The following is a 21,433-nucleotide window of genomic DNA, read 5'->3' on the forward strand; positions in this document are numbered from 1 at the left end:
CGGAGGTGGGGGGAGAGCCTGAGAGCCGGGGAGTAAAGTCCTACCTGGGATCGGTGCCAACTTCCTGCAAAGGGTTACAGACCCGCGGCTTTGAGAGCCCACCAGAGGCGAGTGCGCTCTTGTCACGGTTCCAAGGCGAGATGAAGGCAGCGGGAACAGGTACAGCAGATGCCGAGTGGCCTCGTTTGCCCGCCGAGTGCAGCTTCGGCTCGATTTAAACCTCGCCGGTGGGGAAGGCTTCGGTTCTTCGGGGGCCTGGCCATGGCCGCACGAGGCCGGCGGGTGCCAAGGGTGGGGTGCGTGGGACGGCGGTGGGGAAGAAGAGGGGTGGGTGCATGGCAAAAAAAAGGCAACAAACCAAAAACAAAAAGGGGGCTCCCCCTCCCTCTGCCCCCCCAGACCCCCCCCTTGCTGCTCGTTCGCCTTCTTGCCGTTTGGATTAACATGCGGAAGATGCGCCTGTCACTTTGCTTACTGTCAGCGTCGGCTCGGGGATGGGTGACGGCTTTGTTCGGCGCAGCCGAGGGAGCTGTGCCAACTCCGGGGACTTGGCAGGCGAAGCCGGGTGGGCAGGGAGAAGGGGACGAGGGAAGCGGCTGCTGGGGCGGCTGTGGAGGGACGTGGCCGCAGGCCCGCGTCTGAGCCCGGCGGCTTTCTGGCAGCGTGGGCCTCCCTCACCCTCCCTCTCTCCCGCTCTCGCCTGCGCCCAGGCTGGTGCAGACAAAATGAAAACGTGTTTTGTTTTGTTTTTTTGGCATCTCCCCAGCAGCGCTACCAACCCCGGCTGCCCCCCCTTCCTCTCCTCTCCTCTCTCCGGTCCCTTCTCCAGCCCGTCGTGACTCCCGTTTCACAGGCGGCGTGACCCAGGTGCTAGGGCAGCAAAAAACCCCCCCTCCAAAAAAAGGCCAAAAATAACCCCTGGCACCCAAACCACCCCCAGGCCTCCCCCCTTGGCAACAACTGCTCCCAACCTTCTTCCATGGCGGGTGGGTTGTTGTTTATATAATTTTTTTTTTTTTTTTTTGGTCCTATTTTTGTTTCTTCCCCCCCCATTTGGATCCCTCTCGTGTTGGGTGTGTGTGTTCCTATTCAAGGACCAGCCACCTCCTGTCGTGCTAAAACCAGGAAGGAGGGAGCCCAGGGCTCATTTCTGCCTGGACGCTGGGGCAGCAGTGACGAAGAGCATGAGGAGGGAGGAGGGAATGGCCAGGCGGGAAAAGAAGCCCAGGAGGGGCGGAAAAACCCCCAACCACCTCCCTAGGCCTTTTGTTTAACCTGCATCAATGCAAAGGAAGGTTTGGGCTTTTTTTCTTTTTCATTCCCCTTGTCCTTTTTTTCCCTTGTGCTTGAGGCTGGTCGGGTGTTTTTGAGCCCAACGGGGCAACTTCCCCTGGAGCGGGCGGTGGTGGAGGTTGATTTTTTGGGAGGCGACGAGCTCGTCCCGTGGGTGCGTGGCTCGGAGTGCAGGAATTCCTGCCAGCTCGCCTTTGTGCCAGCCTCCCTTGGCCTTGGGTGTCTCGTTCGGATGGAGCCTGGCATCCAGGCACCGCCCATTTCTTGGCGTTGAGCTGCGAGGAGAAGGAAAGGGGAGAGAGCGAGCGAGAGAAGGGAAAAAAAAAAGCTGTCTCACTCAAACTGGCCTTTCTCGGAAAAGGATCCTTCCCCGATGATTGTCCGGATAAGCGGAGCTAAAGCCAGCCACCACTCAACAACAAAACCACTCTCTTCCACGGTGCGTCTCACTTGCTGCCTTGGTACGAAATCGAACCTCACTCTTAATTTTGGGTTGTTCTTTTTTTTTTTTTTTAATTTTTTTTTTTTTTTTTTTTTTTTTTTTTTTTTTGTTCGTGCGGTTGGGTCTCTTTTTTGCCTTTGATTTGAAATAACGTTTTGTTCCTCCAGTTGCTCAGTCGCTTTGTTGTTTCTGTAACCCGCCTTCTTCCCCAAACCCCTTCTCCTCCAGTCCTCCGGCCCTTGGTGCTAAAACATCCGACTTTAAAATCCCTCTCCTGGAGAGAGGGATGTGTAGCAGATAGGCAGCTCCCTACCTGCAGTCTTTCCAGCAGGACTGGAGGGTGATTTCTCTCCCTGCCCTCACCCCACAGCCCGGGACGTCCCTGAGAGCCACCCGGGGCTGGGTGGATGTTGCCCGGGTGCTTCTTTAGTTCTCCACCGGGCACTGCTGAGGGGGGAAAAAAAAAAAAAATAAGACAAACATGTCGAATCATGTCGGATTTGCAATTCAACATGGCAGCCAGAGCTAACGTGGTGGGAGCTCCTGGTGCTGAGCAGCCCAGCGGGCACGCGTGCTCCTGGACGGCCGTGCCAGCGTGGGGCAGGGGCATGGGAAGGGTGGAAAGAGAGAAAGGGAGGACGGGAGGGAAAGGAGGGAGGGAGGATGCCAGGTGAGGTCAGAGGAGGAGGATAATTTTGTCTCATTTTGAGGGGTGAATTACACCAGGAGTGATTCGGGAAGGAGGGAACTCAAGCGGTCTGGTTTTGTCAGCATTAACTGTTTAGAAGCTGGCTTGTTTTTCACGTTGGCACCGTGTGCCAGGGCAGGCAGCAGGGCTGGGGAGATGCCCAGGAGTGGGCTGGGAGGCTCTGCCAGCTCTGATGGGTGAAGCCAGCCAAGGGAATGCTCCTGGGGGTGCTTCTCCTGGGAGCCACGGTGGTGTTTGGGCTTTGGAGATGGAGTGAGCTGTGAGGAAACTGCTTTGCAAAGGTATCGAGATGCTTAACAGGGCCACCCAGCACCTCCTGGAGGTTCACACCTCTCCCCTCACAGCTGGGGGAGATCTGGCACCGTTTCACTGAAGCCCTCCAGGTCTGCCCGGCCATGACCAAGCCCAGGGGTTTGTCCCCAGCGTGTGTGAATCTGCCCTCTTTCTGTCAAACTTAATTTAGGCCCGTTTGGGACACAACAAAAGCAGCTTGTTTGCAGGGCAGGGTTCTCCTTCCCGCCGGCGTGCACTTCACAGGCATCCAGAAGCCATGGAGGCCGCCCCTCCTCCTTCACCAAATTTTTCCTCCTTCTTCCTCTCTGCCTGGCTTCCCCCTCCTCACTCCAAAAAAAAAAAAACCACCAAAAAAAACCCCAGTCCTCAGTCACTGAGCAACGCATGGCCCTACAGCAAAGCCTTCAAACTGGCCACAGAGCACATGAACACCCTGGTCCTGCTTTTTCCCTTCCCTCCTTCTCAAGCCTGTACTCATCACCTCAGCCATGCTCTAGGGACATCCCCAAAAATATCTTGCCTGCCTCTTGCCTCCCAGAGTTGCTGTCCTGGGTGGTGCACATCCTTCCAGCCCCGATGTGAGGCCTCATACATTCAGGTTTGGTGGCCGTGGCACCAGGGTTCAGCTCCAAACCTTGCCCGTTTGGCACAGCTGAAGACTGGGGAGTCTTTGCCATACCCAGTGGCTGATTTGGAAGCTGAAAATCCCATGCTGGGGGAGCAACCAGTCATTCCTGGGATCTGACCCTAGAAATGTGCTGAGATGTCCCCTTCAGCAGGGTGAGTTTACACTCTGGTTTACATCCACACCTTTAATGCCCATGAGAAGGCAGCACCAGTGGTTTTTGCTCACCTTTCCCTTTCTAGATGATTTATAGAGGCCTGGGGTGGAACCAGACCCTTCCCAATTTCTCCTCAATTGCTTCCCTAGGAAAAGCAATGGAGAGTGAATGTTATAAAAAAAAACAACCCACAGGAGCCAATGGGTACAGAGAGGAGAGAAAATCTGAACTCAAGACAGATATTTCTGACGTGTCCTAGGCAGAACATCTGGCACCTCTGGAAGAGCCACCCTGCCAAGGGACACAGCTGCTTTATTCCACACAGCTCACAGCAAAATAGGGTTTATGCTTCTGAACATGGCTCAGCAAAGAAAAGATGAGTTCTTGAAGATGGGGGTTGGAGCTGTCTGCTGTTTATTGCCTTTGAAGCAGGAGTTCATTCTCAGGCTGCTCTGGTTCGAGCTCTGCTCCACCTCCAGGCAGGAGATCAGGAGCTTTTCTCCAAGGTTTGAGCCTCATTTGGCTGCTAAACCCCCCCAGCAGCCAGCAGAACCACTCTGGATTTGCACTGACATTCCTGAGAGCCGGATCAGGCCTTCAGGTTTGTTGAGGGTGGCTCTGGGAATTTTCCTTTCCTTAAAAGGGCCAGGGTTGGCCAAGGCAGAGTTTGGATACCGATTTCCTTTTTTCTTAAAAAAAAAACCACAACAAACCAACAAAAAAAAAAAAAAACAAAAAAACCCACCAAACAAAACCCAAAAACCTGAGAGCAAAACTTGCATTGGTGAAAGTCTCCTGATTTACAGTTCCAGTGAGTGCTCTGCTCCACATCTCCTCAGGACTGAGGGGAGAAGCTTCCCTCCTGCTGGACCATTAGTGAAATCAGCTTTACCCATCCAGTGACCATTTCTGAGAGGGAAAAAAGGAGTAAAAGGCAGAGAGGCTGAATTTGGCCTTTGTGTGCTCCATCCTCAGCCTTCCCATGAACTGTTCTGATGGACTTGGAGTCACAAATTTAACAAGACCCTTGTAGAAACACATCCAAGGCAGAGGTGATGCCAACAGCTTCATGCATCATGGGGAACATCCAATATCTGAAGGTGCCCAGCTCTCCATATCACCCCCCAAGAGAATCAGTATCATTCATTTTCCTTCCTGCATTTTTTTTCCCCTCTCTCTCTTGCCTCTTTCATTCCCTCATTTCCCTCCACTTTTTTTCTGTAGCACTAACTCATTATTGTGGAGTTGCTCATGGCTACTGTTTATCTTTGATGTAACTTGGCCATGGCAAAAGGTGAGGTCTGGGAGGACAAAGCCAGGCAGCTGGTTTGTTGTTGTAGGGTTGCTCATGGGCACTGAGCTGTGCTGTCTGGATCTGTGGTTGGAAAGCCCAGGAGATGCACAGGGCTGACACACACTGGGTTTGGCATGCTGGAGTTGCTCATGAGATACTCCTGGCTGCAGAAAAAAATGTACCCAGCACAGGGCATGACCAACGTTCTGCAAAGGGTCAGTGTGGGGGGGCTAAGAGGGAGCTATTGTGATGGTGACAACCAAATGTCACCCTTGGTATGGTTTAGTCTCTCAGGAATAGGAATACAGATAAGGTCTCCACCATCACCTCCCAGTTCAGCCTGGTCCATTGTCCTCCAGCCTGCTGAGGACTTGGCTCTGCTGGTTTAAATCTGCAAAAGCTTCTGCAGTCCCCAGCTCCATCAGCCTTGTGCTCTTCAACACCCACTGGATTCACCCCAGATGTGGCTGCATCTCAGCAGATGTGGAGACACAGGACTGATCTTCAGCACAGTCTTTGTTGCACAGCCTGGTCTTGTTAGCCCTGAAATCTTCCCAGCTCTTCAGAGAGGCAGCAGCAAAATGAGGGTCCAGCAATGAGTTCCCAAAGTAGGGAAAGAGGAGGTGGTGGAGCCTGGCTGGAACCAGCAGGCCCTGAGCTGGAGCTGGATCTGGATCTGTCCATGCTTGAGCTCCGGAGTAATTCCCATCTGGATCTCAGCTTTGCAGCCTGGGCTCTCCCCTGCCCAGGGGCTCAGCAGGGATGTGGTTCCCAGTGTGGGGGAAGGGGCTGATGAACAGAGACAGGATAACAAAGCAGGTAAGGGCTTCCTGTCCTTTAGGGCTCAGGAGGAAATCCTGCAGCTGGTGAAGCTGGATCCCATTAGTGTCCATTTCTCCCCGTGTAATCAACCCATCTGCTCAGCCTTGTGCATCACCAGCACACCCCCCCTTGCAAGCAGATGCCTCCCAGGCACTGATTTTGATCCCATGGCTACTCCAGGCAGGATGAGAATAAGGCTGAGCCATGGATGCTGTGCTGGCACCTGCTCAGCAGGGTGGGCCAGGCCAGAGAGAGCCCCAGGAGAGCTGCAGCCAACAGCCTGACACTGATGCAAACGGCAGGAAAAGCCCCTTCTTTGGAGGGAGGGGGGTGTCTTTTCCAAAGGGTTTTGAACAGAAGTTCAAAGGGGTCTTTGAGACCCACTGATACGTTCAGCCTTCCAGCCACTGCCTGCTCACCTGAGCTCAGCTTTCCCAGGAGCAGGTAGAGGAGGATTTTTATCTTCAGGTTTGGGAGGTCTTGTTCACCACGTGGAATCCCCAGGCTGGGTTGAGCAGTCCCAGGTGGCTGCAGAACGGACTGGGCTTGCAGTCCTGCTCTGCAGGAACTCTGCTTAAAGTCAACAGGGGCTGATGCAGGATCCTGAGGATTTGTTCCTCCTTCCTTGCTAATCTTGTCCAACTGTGCAAGGAGCACGTAGCAGCCCTGCACTGGCTGGCAAATGCCAGACCAACGTGTCAGCTTGGGCTGAGATGTAGTCCAAAGAGAAGCTGGTGTGTGGATCAAGGCTGATTTGTAATGCAGGGGCTCAAGCTTGCATAGGCCTTTAGGGTTTTCTGGGAGGTCAAGCTGGGTGCCAGAGACAGGGCAAAAATCCAAGGGTGTCTTAGTAGAAAATTAGGTCTATTCTGGCTGAAACCAGGACTCAGGGTTACAATGCCTGGTCCTGTTGTCCTGCAAAGTCAAACAGGGTGAACTTGCATTTATATTCTCTCTTTCTTGTGTCACATTTGGTCATTGGAGAGTCTGGAGGGATTCATTGTACAAAATGCTGGTCACAGACAGAAGATAAAGACAGTCCCTACCTGGGGCAGGTAACAAGCTCATCCCAGGTCTCTCCTGCCTGGAATTTTGATTCAGGCACCTGAGCTTCTGCCATTTGCACTGAGGGCCAAAACATCACTACCAGCCAGAAACAATTTGAGGTATGCATCACAGATTAAACATTTCATTTGCTTCCAAGGGGTACTTGTTGCTTAACTTTTAAATGCAACCTGTCTTCAGCCTCTATTATATTTCTCTGGAGTGCTCTTTAGACCTTAAATCTTCTGATTTTTTGTTTATTTTGGAATGCACCGATTTACCACTAAAGAATAAATGAAAAGCAAAAGAAAACAGCAGTACTTGTTTGCATAGGCCCAACATTGTTCTGTGTCCTGCTGCTACTGAAACAGAGGCAATAAATCCTCCTCCCTGGACAGAACGAGGTTTTTGGGTGGTGGCTGTGTGCAAACAAGGCCAAGGAAGATAAACAAGCAGGAAAATACTGGTTTTAGGAAATAAGAGTTGAGGATGGCCCATCAACAGATGGGTCAAAGCCAACACATCACCATCAATTAGCAAAGACATTGCTAGTATTTTCCCGAGGCATTTTTGCATCAACAGAGAAGGAAGAGGGATGGATCTGTGTTATGCTATCTGTGGTCAAACTTGGCTGCAAGTAGGAATCCATAGAGTTTCTGTGTTGGGAAAAAAAAGGGAGTCTTGAGAAGAACTCTGCCTGTAGAAAACATGTCCACAGTTCCAGAAGGGCTCAGCTAAAAAGGTGACAAAAATCTGTCTGTTGGTGTCATCATCAGAGCAGCTGGAGGTGGGAACATTTGCTAAGCTTGCTTATTTTAGGGGACCTTGCCTTCAGCAGCAGTTCCTTTCTGAAAATGCAGCTCTGAAAACTCAGCCCTCGAGTCTAATACAATACCTGCCTCAGACTAGACTGGAACTAGGGAGGAATTTTTCAGACTGTAGGATCTTTCCTGCCTAATTATGATTTTCAGCTTCTTAAGATTAGGACTTTGCATTGTGTAAGTGTGACACAGAAATGGCTGTGACATTGCCTTGCATTTTCTTTTTCAGCTGGGAAGAACCCAGCTAAAGCTGCAGAGCTTCTGGGCTTGCAGAACTGACATGGAAGGAGGATTTAGTTTCACATTTGGAAAATGAGCACAGTCTCAGTTCTCTGAGCAGCCAGAAGTGTCACAATTTCTCTTCTCTCCAGCCCACACAGGATATCCTGAGGACAGTTCATTTTTAAGGGGTAACTTTTGGCACCCTGATGAAGTGCAGGGTTGAGGTGTTTGATTTCTGTACTCACAGCTGAGGAAGGCAAAGAACCTCCACCAGCTCTGGTGGTGACATCTTTGTTGGAACCTTTCAGAATTAGGTTACAGCCTCCCCTGGGGGGTTTGACTTCACCGTTCAGTTGCCTCCATAGACACAAGGTGCTTGAAGATGCAGGAAATAGCCTTTGGGTGAGCTCAGGACTGGTTAAAGTTTAAAATGGTTTGGCTTGCAGGATTCATTGCAGCTGCAGCTCCAGATCTGGTTTGGGATGGGTCCCAGTGATGTGGGAAGTGAAGCCATCTCTTGCTTTAGCAGGCAGAGTGCCCTCTGCCACCATCCATCTGCTGAGAGAGGGAGGAGAAGCTGCCTTGGGTGCACGTGGTCCTCCAGAGCAAGATGGGATATGGGTCACAAATGGATTGCTGGCCATGTGCCAAAAAGCCTGGCAATGGTGTCAAAAGCCCTAGCTTGGGTTTCTATATTTCATTGCTCTTGAGCCCCAGAGATGTGTTTGTGAGAAGAAAGTCAGCTGCATCTTCAGCCTTGGTGGGAGAAGGAGTCAGGAAAGAGCTTGGATGGACTCTGGCCATTTGTGCTTCATATTTGCATTATTCATACTGTTGCCACAGCACAAAAGTTCAATTCTTTTCTCTCTGGCTCAGGGCAAGGTTTCCCAGCTGATAAGAACCTGGAGGCCAACTTTCTTCAAGCCAGTATTAGACTCAGACCTTCAGGAGATCTACTGCCTCAAGCAATTCCATTGCTCAAAGCACATTCCCTTAATTAGTAGATTAACTAATTAACCTTCTCAGCATCCCAGGTAGGGAGGATCTATTTCCCAAAGGAGGAAACAGAGGCAAAGCGACTCACTGAAACTGGATGCAGGAGCTCAGCAATGCAGCTGTTCAGCCTCTTCTTTTTTCCTTCCCAAAGGATTTTGTTGTGGTGGCTGCTGCCTCATGTACATATTTCCCCTGAGATAGAAGTAGAAGAGTTTTAAAGACTCCTGAGAGAGTGCTTAGGCCCCATGAGGAAAGGTAGTGCTGGACAAACCAGAAAAGAATTCATCCAAATACCCAGAGAAGACACTTTGGTTCACCCCCATGCTCACACCAACTAATACCATTTATCCTCATTCACAAGGGAAGATTTTTTTTTTCCTCACTAGCAAGTGAATAACCCCCCTTTGCTTCTTACTCACATTTTTATTCACTCTAAATTTCACAAACAAGAAGCCAAAATGTCAGTGTGGGGAGGAGAGAGTGTGTGAGAGATGACAGTGGGGATGTCTTTGTGTGAGATGTGAATAGACCAGAAGGATGAGACTCCAGCACACAGCCAGAGGGGAAGCTTTGATGCTGAGGAAGTCTCAACACATGATGATGAGCAGCTGATTTCCAGTTTTACGATGTGGTAGGAAAAAACAGAGCAAAAGCACAAGGATAGAGAGTTCTTTGGCTTGCAAGACCCATGACAGCATCACAGACCCTTTCTCACGAGTCCTTCTAGCAAACAGAAATGGGAGCCTTGTTCTCCCCACTCAGCTCTGACCTGAAGTCAGACAGCACACTTTGGTCATCCTGTTACCAAACAACAATCCTGGCAGCAAGTATGTGTGTGTGGAGAATGAGAACCAACTCCTGCATTCAGTGATTCATCCCTGAGAGAATCTCCTGGGGATTAAGTATGGGCCCATGTCTCTTACCTGTCCTTTGCTCCTGGCTTTCACTTGGCTCTTCCCAGGCCCTGAAAGCTGGAACAGCACAGCAGCAGCATCTGAAAGCAGAAAACACCAAGAGCAAGTGGACTTGACCTCTTTTCATGACCACCCATTTACCACAGCAGCCCAGATTGGTGCCTATGAAAACCTCCCCCTGCTCAGCACCCCCTCCCTTGGCCTTTGGGAAGCTCCAGCGTCTGGATCACATTCACACCTCTCTCTCCCAGCACAAACCATCTCAGCCATCAGTAACCCAGGTCCCCAAAACCTGTCCATTTGGGGTGTCCTTCCTTTGCTGACACAGTCAGACACCTTTCCCTCCATGCTAACAACCCTCCCAAGCACACCCCCCCCCCTCTTCTTTGCTCCTAAATTCTTATTCCCCTCTTTCACTCCAAGCAAACACCACCCTGCTATTTGACAAAGCTCCACTGAAGAAGCAACAAATGCTGAGGGGTTTTTTGCAACTTGGTGGGGGTTATTGATGTCCTCAGCCCCATCCATGTCCCTACTTCCCTATTACTCCATCTCAGGACCCACCAGGAATGTGCTGCCTGGATGATCCAGGAGCCCTCTTCTCAGGAAGGGCAAAGCACCCTCTTGTATAAAAGCATCTTGCCTTGCCCTGCTCATCCCAAGTTTTTACTCAGAATAAGGGTAAAAATGAAGTTCCTCAGTTTGTCAGGGTTTTTCTAGAAGAGAGTGGTGGTGCCAGAGCAGCAGAATTTTTTTTTTCTCATTTTAAGCCCCCAGCTGACATGCTGCATGTGGCCACCCCATTGCTATAGGCATTTAGAGCCCTTTGGTCTTTAATCCACAAGCTGCCTTCATGCTTTTCCTAGAAGAGTCTTGCACAAGGAATGCAATATTCTTTCAGTACACAGGCTAGGGTTTTTTTTTTTAGTCTTGTCTTTCCAAATCCTAGGAAAATAAACAGCCCTCTCAAATACCTTCAAAATTCCCACACTACAAGGTTAATATGAAATGCACAAACCTACCTCTGAGGTTCTGGGGCTTCCCCAAAGCCCATGGGAGGTTAGGGTGGGCAGGCATTTGATAAGAGTTTCTTTCAGGTGGTGCTTATTTTCAGGGGCATTCTAATTAGATTAATCAATCACAGCAAATGACTGAGCAATAAATCCATAACAATTTTCAGAAATTTTTTTTTAGGTTACTTTGCAGGAAGTTGCTGAGGACCAGATAGTGAGGAACAGTGACTGTTAAATAAAACCCAAACCCTTAGGATTTTAGGTTTCTTCACAGGTTAATTCAAGATGTTAGCATTATGTTTCTGCTCTGAATTACTCTGCAGAGAAGCTGCTACCCCCCCCCCAGCTGACTAGATACAGCTTAGCAGCTCCAGCCTCCAGCACTTAACATTTATCCCATGTGGATATGCCTTGTCCAATTAACAACCTTCCTTATAGGATTTTCCTCCCAGATCTGTAAAAGCTCCAAAACCACGCTAGGTTTTGGCATTTCCAGCTCCCTGCATCCTTAAGGGCTTGTAACTGGGAACTCACACATCTTAAATCCTGGGAACAGTCTTGGTTCTCACTGCTTGTCTTGCCTAGAGAAGCAGAAAGCCCAGGAGGTGTTTGCTTTGTAGGCTCCTAAGATTCTTCACACGCTGGTGACTCTCACCCAAGGTCAAGAGGTGCTTGCCCTGCTCTAACAACTTCTTGTCTGGTTTTGGTGAGGAATTAAAGGGACTTCACCTCTGTGATGGAGGATGGGCTTCATCTCCGTTGGTTTCTTCAGCGGGGCCGCTCACCTGGAGCTCAGCCCCCTGCTTTAGGGAGAAAAAGGGTGAGAAGGTTTCTTCCCTCCACTCCCTCTGGTCCCTCAAGCTGCGGGTTGGGTGGGCACCCATGGGGTTGTTTGAAGAGGGGCAGAAAGTCCTGGAGGTCCTGAGGTGCTGTGCAGGCATGAGGCATGGTGGGGCTGTGGGCAGCTGCCCGAGGTGTCCTCTGGTGTGTCAGGCTCATGTGGCTCCATTTTTGAGGCAGATTCATCCAGATGGGACCGAGCGAGGAAACATCGGGTGGCTCCTCGCCATGGGTGCCGTTAGGATCTGGGCTGTAGAGGCCATGCTGCCACCCAGCAGCCATCCCCAAGTCCTCCTCGCCTGCTCTGGGCTCCTCTCCCCCTCCCCACGGGTGTTATTTACACCGTTTCCTGCCCGGGGAAGTTCAGGAGTTTGATGTTCCTGGCTTGGTTTCCGCTCTCCTGCCCGGCTCCCACCGGGAGCTCACACAGAGCCCGAGCCCCGCGGCGCTGGTGGTGCCAGAGGGCAGCATGGAGGTGCCAGCCGGGCCTGGGGATGGAAGTGTAAACTCAGTCAGGTTGGCTTGAGCTCAACCAGCCTGGGAGGGCTGGAAAAACCCACCCCAGGTCGATCCCTCCACATTGGTCCTGCTGCAGGGCTGGATGGGAGGAAGGGAGGACGCACCCGGGCATCGCTGCGGAGCTTTTGGGTTCCTGCCGAATCGACGCCCTCCCCTCTCCCCCCCTCCATCCTTCCCGCCCGGCCTGAGTCTCCCCTCCCTTCCCTTCTCCCTCCCATCCCACAGCAAACAAAATGGCTGCTGCATGGCCATTTTGTTTTCCGTCTGGAAGGGAGAAGCCAGGACGCTGGGACTTGGCTCTTTTTTGGAGGCTGCGGCCATGTTCGAGCCCAACTCTCCCGGCTCGACGTGGCACCGGCTGTAGCAAGAGAGAGAGAGAGAGAAAAAAAAGGGAAAAAAAAAAAAAAAGGACCTTTTGGAACGAGACCAAAGTCAGAGGCAGAGAGTGGGTAGTTTTGGCGTACATTGAACACTGAAAATGCCTGGAATTGCCAAACTGAGCTTTTGTATTAGCAGCGTAAGGCTACTCGGTGCACGCAGAGTGGCGGGGGCTGCACGGTGTAGCCGGACGGAAAGGTTTGTTTGCTATATTCAATAAAACAGCCCTGCTTGCTTCTGTATTTACAAAGTCCCAGCCAGCACTGTTGTCTGGTTTGTTTTTGGAGGGGCGGATGGCTTTACACATCGGTTTGGTATGATTAGAGACGGTCATTGCCGGACGGTAGCATTTTAACCTGTTGTGTGTCCTCTGGTTTTTGGTAAATGCAAGATCTGACCTTTCCACTGCTCTGGCAGTGCTTGGATTCAGCTGATGTGATCTGGAGGGTTGCTGTTTATTTTTTTAATTTTTTTTTTTTTAAGGTTCTTTTTGCTTGTTTGTTTTGTTTTGTTTATTGTCTTCTTGCCTTGAAAGTTTTCATCTTGGGAATACAAAATCTGAACGTAACTATTCAAATAAAATAGCTGCTCTGGGCTTTTTTTAAGCCTCCGCTTTTCTCACGAGGATGGAGCTGCCCTGTGACAAGGAGCTGTTTGCTGCACCACCCTGTGTGTCCTGCACACATCAAGGTGTGATGGACAACAGAGATCCCATCAACAATAACATGCCTTGAAAGTTTAAGGGAACTTGGTGCCGTTACCACATAATTTTGCGCAGAAGCACAGCAAAAAAAAAAAAACCACCAGAACATGCGCCAAATAAAAGAGAATCTTTTTTTTTTTTTTTTTTTTAAGTGATTCTGCATTTCCTTCAGTAGCCTGGATGTCTTGGAATTAGTAGTCACGTCTCTTCGTTCCTGGCCAAGCAGAGGAACTGATCTCTGTCCAGTAGCCATGGGGGGGCTTTGATAAGGCATCGGTGTTGGGATGACCGTCCCACCTTTCCTTGAGGGGCTGCTTGGACACCTGGAAAGACACAGACACTTCCAGAGAGGAGCTGGGAAGGAGAGCAGAAAGAGGGGAAATCGCTTTTCTTGCAAAGAAAGGTATTTGCCTCCATATCTGCTTGGCTTGCTTGCAAACAGATGATGTAGAGAATCGCACGGGTGACGGTGGTCCCGGAGCCGGGGCTGCGGGCGTGGGCGCTGGGCGGGTGATCCACGTTGCAAATTAAATATTTTGGTCCAAATCTGTGTTAGGGCTGGATGCTACCTTTCATATTGAATGTGGAGAAGGAAAACAACATTAATGGAAGAGTTTTAGAGAGTATTGCAGGGAAGGACTGTCTTTCTTTAGGTTTTTTGAGTGAACTTATGGGATTGAGTACGGTGCAGGTAAAAATAAACGGAAAAGGGATTTTTTTTTCTTTTCTATTTCCCGATTTTTAGTATTTTATAGAAAATGTTCGTTGAAATATCAATAGTGCCTGTTTTACTTTTGTGACAAAAATTCTGGGATATTTTTTTCCTTCAGGAGAGTGTAAATTATCTGCTAATTTACAGGGAAAATACATGAACGTTTTAGAAAAATCGTTACCTTGGTGGCTACCTTGAATAATGGATTTATGAAGGGTTCATAAAAATAAGCCCTGTAAGAAGAAGGTTACAGATGTGTATAGAGCATACGTGTAACAAATATGCATTTTATAAGATAATACCAATGATCCAGATGTTTAGAAACATCTGAAAGGACTCGAGATAACCCCTAGCAGACGAGTAGCTATTTCTTAAGATACCTGCCTGATAATAAACAAATACTACAACAACATTGATACCAAATACTACGAACGTCACTACAAGAATATGGAAGAAAAGCATTGCTGAGACACGAGGGCTGTTGCAGGCATTAATTTTGAATATTTTCCCTTCCATTTCCCTTTTCCTACCCTCAGCACCTCTGATTAACTCTTTCCAAGCGCGTTATTCCGACACCGGCTCTGGAAATGGCTGCCCGGGGTTGGCCTTGCTTTCCTGAGAGCTTTGCCTGACCTGGGAGAAGTTCAAAGCAACTTCTCCTCGTGGATAATTTGGGAAACGTAAATTTTTTTCACCTTCCAGTGGGACGGGGTGTGTTGAAGATGGTTTTTTGGGGCCGTTTGCCACGCTTTCTCTCAGCGGGCTCCTCGCTGTCCGCCACAGATTTGGGTCAAAAACCTTTCCCGCCTCATCTAGTTTTCACTTATTTGGGGTTTTTTGGGTTTTTTCCCCTCCTTTTTGGTGCTGTTGTTGTTTGCTTTTCCTCTTTCCATGCCAGCAAGGTGGTGGGGAGGTGAAGCCACTTCCCTTGAGGCGAAGCTGAGGGGACAAAATGGCCGCCGGTCAGCCATTTTGTGCCAAGTGGTGGTGGTTGTGCCCCATGCTCCAGGAGGCTGAGAAGCCTCTCAGAGAAGAAGCATGGCCCTGATTTCCCACTGAGATTTTCCCCGGCACATTTTGGCACCCGGACCACGGCTACACAAAAGCTGAAAGCGGTTTTAAAGGAGAGACTTTGTTGTTTTATGGTTTCCTCCTCCCCCCCCCCCCCCCCCCCTCCCGCCCCCAACCCCTCCTCCTCCATTTCATTCAAGTGCTCCTTAATAAACCAGATCAGCTCCTCAAAGCTTCAGAGATTTTTCCAGCCACCCTCCCAGGCGGGTTCTGGGCTTCCACGTTTTAAAGGCAAAGACTCAGCCGTGCTGGGGCATCTTTGGTCTGCAAAAAGCTGTGAAATTGGGGAGGGTTTGGTCTGACAAGGGGGTCGTGGTGAGCTCTGCTCACTGCAGATCACTTAGAGGTCACCTCTCCTTCCCCCCAAAAAAACCCAAGACTGAAAGTTGGGTTTTTTTGTTGTTGTTGTTTTTACCAGGTTGGAGGAATCACAATAATCCTTCACCTCCCGGTTTCTCTCACCCTTCCAAACAGCCCTGGAATGGTGCTGGGGCACACTGGGAGCACAGGGAGCTTCTCTGGCAGAGACTGACCAAGCTTTCTGGCAAAAAAAATCAAATTTGGCTAATTTGGAAGGATTCGTATGAATCTGGAAGGGGAAAATTGCAATGCCTTAAGGTCTGCCCAGAAAAAGGTGTTTTTCAAAGAGGTTCAGTTCTTAGCAGCCAAGTATCCCCAAAAATCTTCAGAAACTGGGCTTAAATAACTTATAATGCAATGAGAGGCTTTGGGGCCTGGGGGGTCCTGACTCCTACAGACCCTGTTGGTAATTTTATCTAGAATTTTGCTCAGCTACCTCACATTTAGGAACTCCTAAATCTGATGCTTCAAGAGGGAGATGCTAGAAGGGAAGGTGTTGTGTCTGGAAAGCTGGCTTGCAGCTCACTTTGGTGACTGCCCCGGGATTTTTGCTGCAAATCTCAGTAGATCTGGAGTTTGCACAAATCTTAGGGCTGTGTGGCTATATGACCAATCAATAATCCCTCTCTGTGAAACCCCAGTGGGGTTTTCCCATGGAGCTCTTACCCAGCGTGGGTTTGATCTTCTCTCTCCCAGGATCTGGGATTCCTGCACGTATGGAAATGGGACAAATGGGACAAATGGGACAAATGGACCATCACTTTTTCCCTCTTTGTCAGGGTGACCCACTTGGGCTGCTCTGGGCAAACCTTTGACCAGGACTTTACAAAGCTGGTCCCAGTGTCAGCTTTACCATGGATTTGATCTTTGGGGAATTTGGCCGCCTTTCTGCTTCTCCTTCTTTCCTTTCACCTTCTTGGTAGTTTAGATCACAAGCCAGCCAGGAGAGGGGTTTGCTGTCATTGCCATTTGTGCAGCATCTAACATGAACAAGGATGGGCATAGTGATCCTTGGCAGTGCTTCTTAATCCTCCTGTTTGACTCCACTTTTCAAGGATCCTGGCAAGATCAGGAATGCAGAGTCAGCAGCTGGGTATTCCCAAAGCCTGTACTCATTAAGACAATTACAATAATTAAATCTCCTGTTTTCAGGATTACTTCTGGAAGTCAGAGGGGATTTTTTTTTTTTTTTCTCTCCATATATAATCAGATCTATGTGAACTAGGACTGACTTAATGCAATTTCCCACCCACAGTTTGAGAGTGGCCTGAACGTGTGTTCTCTGCAATGATACCAAGAGGGACCTTTTGAATGTCTGGCCTATACATCTGACTTATATGCTTAAAATAATATAAGACACCAGGAAAAATTACTCCTCCTCAGTTGCCAAAAGTTTCTTTGGGGAAGATGATGGCCCCTGCTATGAGCATCACCTCATGCAATCACCTGGACCACCCAGCTCCCAGCTCCTCTCCCATTCCAGCCACTCCTGACCTTCTGGTCACCATGAACCCTTCTGCTTGATACCTGTGGCACTGGCTTAATTTTTGGGAAGGTGAAACCCTTTATTCTCAACTAAAACATCTGTCCCTGAGTAGCAGAGCTGTGACCACCTTATTGTAACCTGGGGGAAGCTCTTGCACATGTTCATGTGACCTTTGTGCCTCAGTTTCTGTGCCAACAGAACAGGAAGAATAATATTTCCCATCAGGAGGCTGCTGGGGGGTGAGGTGGATGGGCTGGGTACTTAAATGCTGTAGGAATCAGTGCTGCAACACTGATTTTTTGACACTGTCACACTGGGAGAGGCCTGAGCCAGATGGCCTGGCACAGTGGGTCATCCCCTCTGAAGCTGAGTTTGTCAAAGGAAATTACCTGGAATGGGTTGAGTGGCAGTGAGAAGGATTCCTGACAGGGGCACCTTCCAAGCCTTGAAGCAAAGATATCCTTGTAGCTCATCCTAAACTCCCACCTCCAGGGTCCCAGCTCACCAGACCCTCAGGAATCTCCCATCTTTAGGCTCCTGCCTGTCAGTTCTGGGAGCACAAAGTCCCTTTGGGGATTTCTGCCAGAGCCCCTGCCCACCAGAGCCTCAACAGATGTTTGGGGACCCCTCAAGCTGTGAACTCCTCCTTTGGGTGCTGCACATGCACCCAATGAGGTCCTGGTGGCTCCCTGCTCCTCCTGAGTTTCTTTCATCTTCAAGGGGAATTCTTTCTCCTCGGGAAAGAACCTCACAGGTTTCTTTTAAACTACCAACTTAATACCTTGCATCTGAATACGGGTGTGGAGAGAATGAAAAAAAGCCTCAGAAGGAGAGCCAAGGGCTTGGGGGGAAGCCAGGCTGTCTCAGATCCATGCTAATATTCCTTGGCTGTGCTGGAGCATTAAAGGGACACCAAGCCTGCATGTTGCACTCATTTGTTTAGGAAATGAGATCTGCCTTGATGTACTTGATACCATTACATTTGCAGCCTAAAAGCTTCCTTGTACTCAGTTATTTCTAATCTGCTCAATTCCCTGGAGTGCACAGCAGCTAAATTGATGGATTCTCTTATCTGGTCTGGCAGGTTTGTTCTAGATAGGCTGTGTGCTCAGGAGGTGAGGTCAGCCTGGCTGGGCTGGTGGTTCAGCAGGGATGTGCTATCTGCTGGGGGGTTCAAAGGGGAGGGCAGGGCTGCTGCTCCTGGAAGCTCTGGGGTGCATAAAGTTTGCAGCCAGTGTGACTGCTGAGGATAAAGCACACTGCAAGCAAGAAGACTGCGGGAGGTTTAAAGGAGGAGGTTGGTTTTGTTTTGTTGGGGTTTTTTTGGATTTTTTTTTTTTTTTTTTTTGAAGGATGCTTTCCCTAACTCCTTTCCCATGAAGTCTGCTGATTTTTCACATGTTTCTCTTCACAGGAGCCACAAAGCAGCCTGGATGAGGCTCAGCTCATCTCCTCAGACTGCCGGGGTGCCACGCTGTCCTTGAGGCTGAGGTAGTAGATTGAATAGTTGTGGAGTCCTGTCCTCCCTTAGAGCTAACTATACAATCTACTGTCTTTCCTAAGGAGACAGTCAGGTCTTCAGGTCTCATCTTCTCCCCCGAGCAGGGGGCAGTTGGTGCAAGGAAATGCAGCTGCCAGGAGAGCCCCTGCACTGCTCTGTGGAGGTGAGGTAGTAGGTTGTATAGTTTGGTGGGAGGGATTTTATCCCATTTCAGGTGATAACTATACAGTCTATTGCCTTCCTTAAAGAGCAGCAAAACCACCAGAGGGCTGGCTCAGCCCCAGAGCTCCCGAGGCATCACTTCTTTCTGCCAAGGATCCCCAAAAACCAGCAGAATGCTGCTGAACAACTTTTTCCCTTCTCTTAAAGGATTGCATTCCTCCAGGGATGCTCTGTTCACCATCACCTGAGCGTGGAGCCACCAACTTCCTGAAAATCTCTGTTTAATGGATGCAGGTGGAAACAGTGAAATCAGCTCCTGGTGTTCAGCTCTGTTCTGGTTTTTTTTTTTGCAGATGGGCTCAAGTTGTAGAGGGCTTTGGGTGTGCTGTTCTTTCCTGGTCTGTCCTTGAGGGGCGTGGCTACTTTGAACCTCTGATTCAAGTTTCTTGTAGCCACTTTTGAAGTCTGGATTAAGAACCAGATCCAAGAGGAAGCTGAGCCTGTGAACTTGGATCAGATCTGTGAGCTGATCAGATTTGGTGGGTTGGCCCCTGCTCAGGAAGTGCATTCCCTTTTGGACAGGTTCCCAGAGTTAGAGGGTGGTTCTTTCTGATTTGATAATTCATATCAACATCACTCACATGCAAACCTTGGGGAGGAGATTTAGGGCTCCTGTGTATTTACACAGAACATACCAACAATTCAGACCAACAGGTAAGGAAGAGATCTGAGCCACAGAGAGCACATCTTGATCCTTCTGGATTCTCCCAGGCAGGAAGCACTGGGACCAGAGAGCAGCCAGGTGAGAGGACAGAGCACTCAGAGCACTTGGCAAAGGACAGGGAATCATTATTCCATCTGTTTTTTAGAAGCAGATGGGACTTTCCCTCTGCCACATTCCAAAGTAGGATCAAGAGTGGAGCTGTAACCAGATCTTCAGGGCACCTCAGGCCATTATCACTTCCATCTCACCCATCAGGGACACACAGGAGACCTGAGACATCTGGGAGTCAGGGCAAGCAGAGGACACCTTCTCAGGTGAAGTGGAAGGAAGAGAAATGCAAAAAGAAATTGGAGCCCTCAAATTTCACCCTGAGCAAACGCCCAGGGGAGACCCAAACCTGACTGCTTGGGCTCTGGGACTCTCCAAAAATGAAGCAGCTTCTTTAGGGCTCCTCTGCTGCTTGGGTTGGAGGGGAGCAGCAGCTGGGGGGGGGGATTCTGCAGCCTCTAGCACTGCAGGAATGCAGTTTCCTTCTCCATAAATCTCCAGTCCTGGAGACCTCCTGGCTTGGTCCTCTCAGATGCATTTTTATCCAGCAGCTGCTTGCTGAGGAGCAGAGCTCCTGCCCACAGATTGCTTGGAAGGAACCAAAATAGCACCAGAAGCATGGGAACAGAGCAGCAGATCCACTGCAGACTGAAGGGGTGTCCCCTAGGAAGGAATGAATCCTGCATGTCCTGAGGGATTCAGTTCTCTCCCTGTCCCTGGCATTTGTGTTAATGCAGAGAATCTCCAGCAGTGAAACCCTGGGAGCCATGAATAAAATATTACTGGAGATATTCTCTAGTGAAAATAAACTTGGTTTGGCTTTTTTTTTTTTTAAAAAAAAAAAAAGTGTCTTTTTACTGCCTTGAAGTAGCCTTGGCTGGTGAGCTGGGGGTTGCCAGTGTTCCTCTATGTCACTGACCAAATTCTCCTTTAGAGCAGCCTCCTGAGGAGGAAAGGGAAGCCACAGGTAGGACAGGAGAAGGATGTGGGGCAGACTGGGTTGGCTGAGCAGCCAAGACCACCCCTTCTGACTCTCAGTGGGTGCTTTCCTGGGCCAACCCAAATCCTGACACAACCCCCTAACCCACTTCTTCATCCTCAGGCAGCTCAAGGGCTGCAGGTTGGGTTTCTCTCTGCCTGGGGAAATCCTTGCTATAAACGTGTTTATAACTCTGATACCAGCACCAGGAGAACACGAGGACTTCTGAGCTCAACCACCCCATCACCTTGTCTCTGAGAAATCCCAACCAGAGCTCAGAAAGAAGCCAAGGCAGGGTTTATTCTCCCCAGTGCCCAACAGGAGGGTCAGCAGGATCTCTGAGCTGACACCTCTGGATATTTGGGATAACAGGGGGGACTCGTGTGCCCAGGCACATCTCAGCAGGGCAGCTGGGCTTTATTTTAACAAAAAGCAGCCAGGAAGCCAGAGGGAGGAAGGGGGATCCCTGCTGGGACCCCCAGGGACACTGCAGAATGGAAATGCTGGCAGCCCAAACACTCAGAGGGAATATTGGGAGGCTGAGATGACCTCCCAGCATCTCAACCCCAACCCCAACCCCCAGCACTGTGCAGATGATTGCCCCAAACCTTCTACTCACTGTTTTCAGGGGAGCTTCAGGAGCAGGAGCCAAAGCCAAGCAGTGAGATGTCCCTCTCCTTGCTGGGAAACAGGCTCCAGGGGTGGGGGGGATCAAGCAGATGGGGTTGATGCAGTGCTCAGGCCTTGTAAACACCAGAGCTCCTCTGATTTTATCCACCTGAACACCCTCGAGGGTTCAATTCCTCCTCCTCCACCCCCCACACACCTGGGCACGGGGCTGCCAGGACCCAGCAGCATCTTTCCCAGGCTCTTGGTCCCTTTCCCCCAGGGATCAGCACTGGCTCACCCTGCTGGCAGAGCATCCTTCACCCCAACCCCAGAAAGGGAGTGAAAGTGCTGCAAAAGTCTCCCCTGGACATTATTGTGTCCTCCCCCTCTGCCATGTGGTTACCTCCATTCCTTCCTTAACATCCCCCCCCTCCATTTAGGATTAAACCAAACCCCCCAAGTGCTGGTTTGAGCTCAGCTCTGCTGCCTGGGGCTGATGGGGAAGAGGAAAGAGAATTTCCCCTCTGGTTTTTAATTTTCTGTTGCAAAGAACTCTATAAATAGGTCCTTGCACAAGTGTGTGTCTCCAGAAGTCAAACCCTTAAGGAAAACAAAACTCAACAGTTTTTGGTGAGGATCACCAGCCCCCAAAATCACCATATTTTAAATCCTAGAATTATTTTGATGGGCTTCTG

The 21,433-nt window shown here is 49.8% G+C and overlaps 1 long non-coding RNA gene across 2 annotated transcripts; it reads left to right on the forward strand.

The window, feature by feature from the left end:
* Positions 1 to 19,959, forward strand: LOC139807529 (uncharacterized). 2 transcript variants are annotated; one of them, XR_011730596.1, is made up of 3 exons: positions 1 to 159; positions 1,095 to 1,754; positions 18,130 to 19,959. It is a non-coding gene; the product is annotated as an uncharacterized lncRNA (long non-coding RNA). The 2 variants fall into 2 exon arrangements; XR_011730597.1 differs by having other exon boundaries at positions 1,095 to 1,732.
* The last annotated feature ends 1,474 nt before the right edge of the window (positions 19,960 to 21,433 follow it).

The sequence above is a fragment of the Heliangelus exortis genome, chromosome 25 (assembly GCF_036169615.1).
Source record: "Heliangelus exortis chromosome 25, bHelExo1.hap1, whole genome shotgun sequence".
In the NCBI taxonomy this organism is placed as follows: Eukaryota; Metazoa; Chordata; class Aves; order Apodiformes; family Trochilidae; genus Heliangelus; species Heliangelus exortis.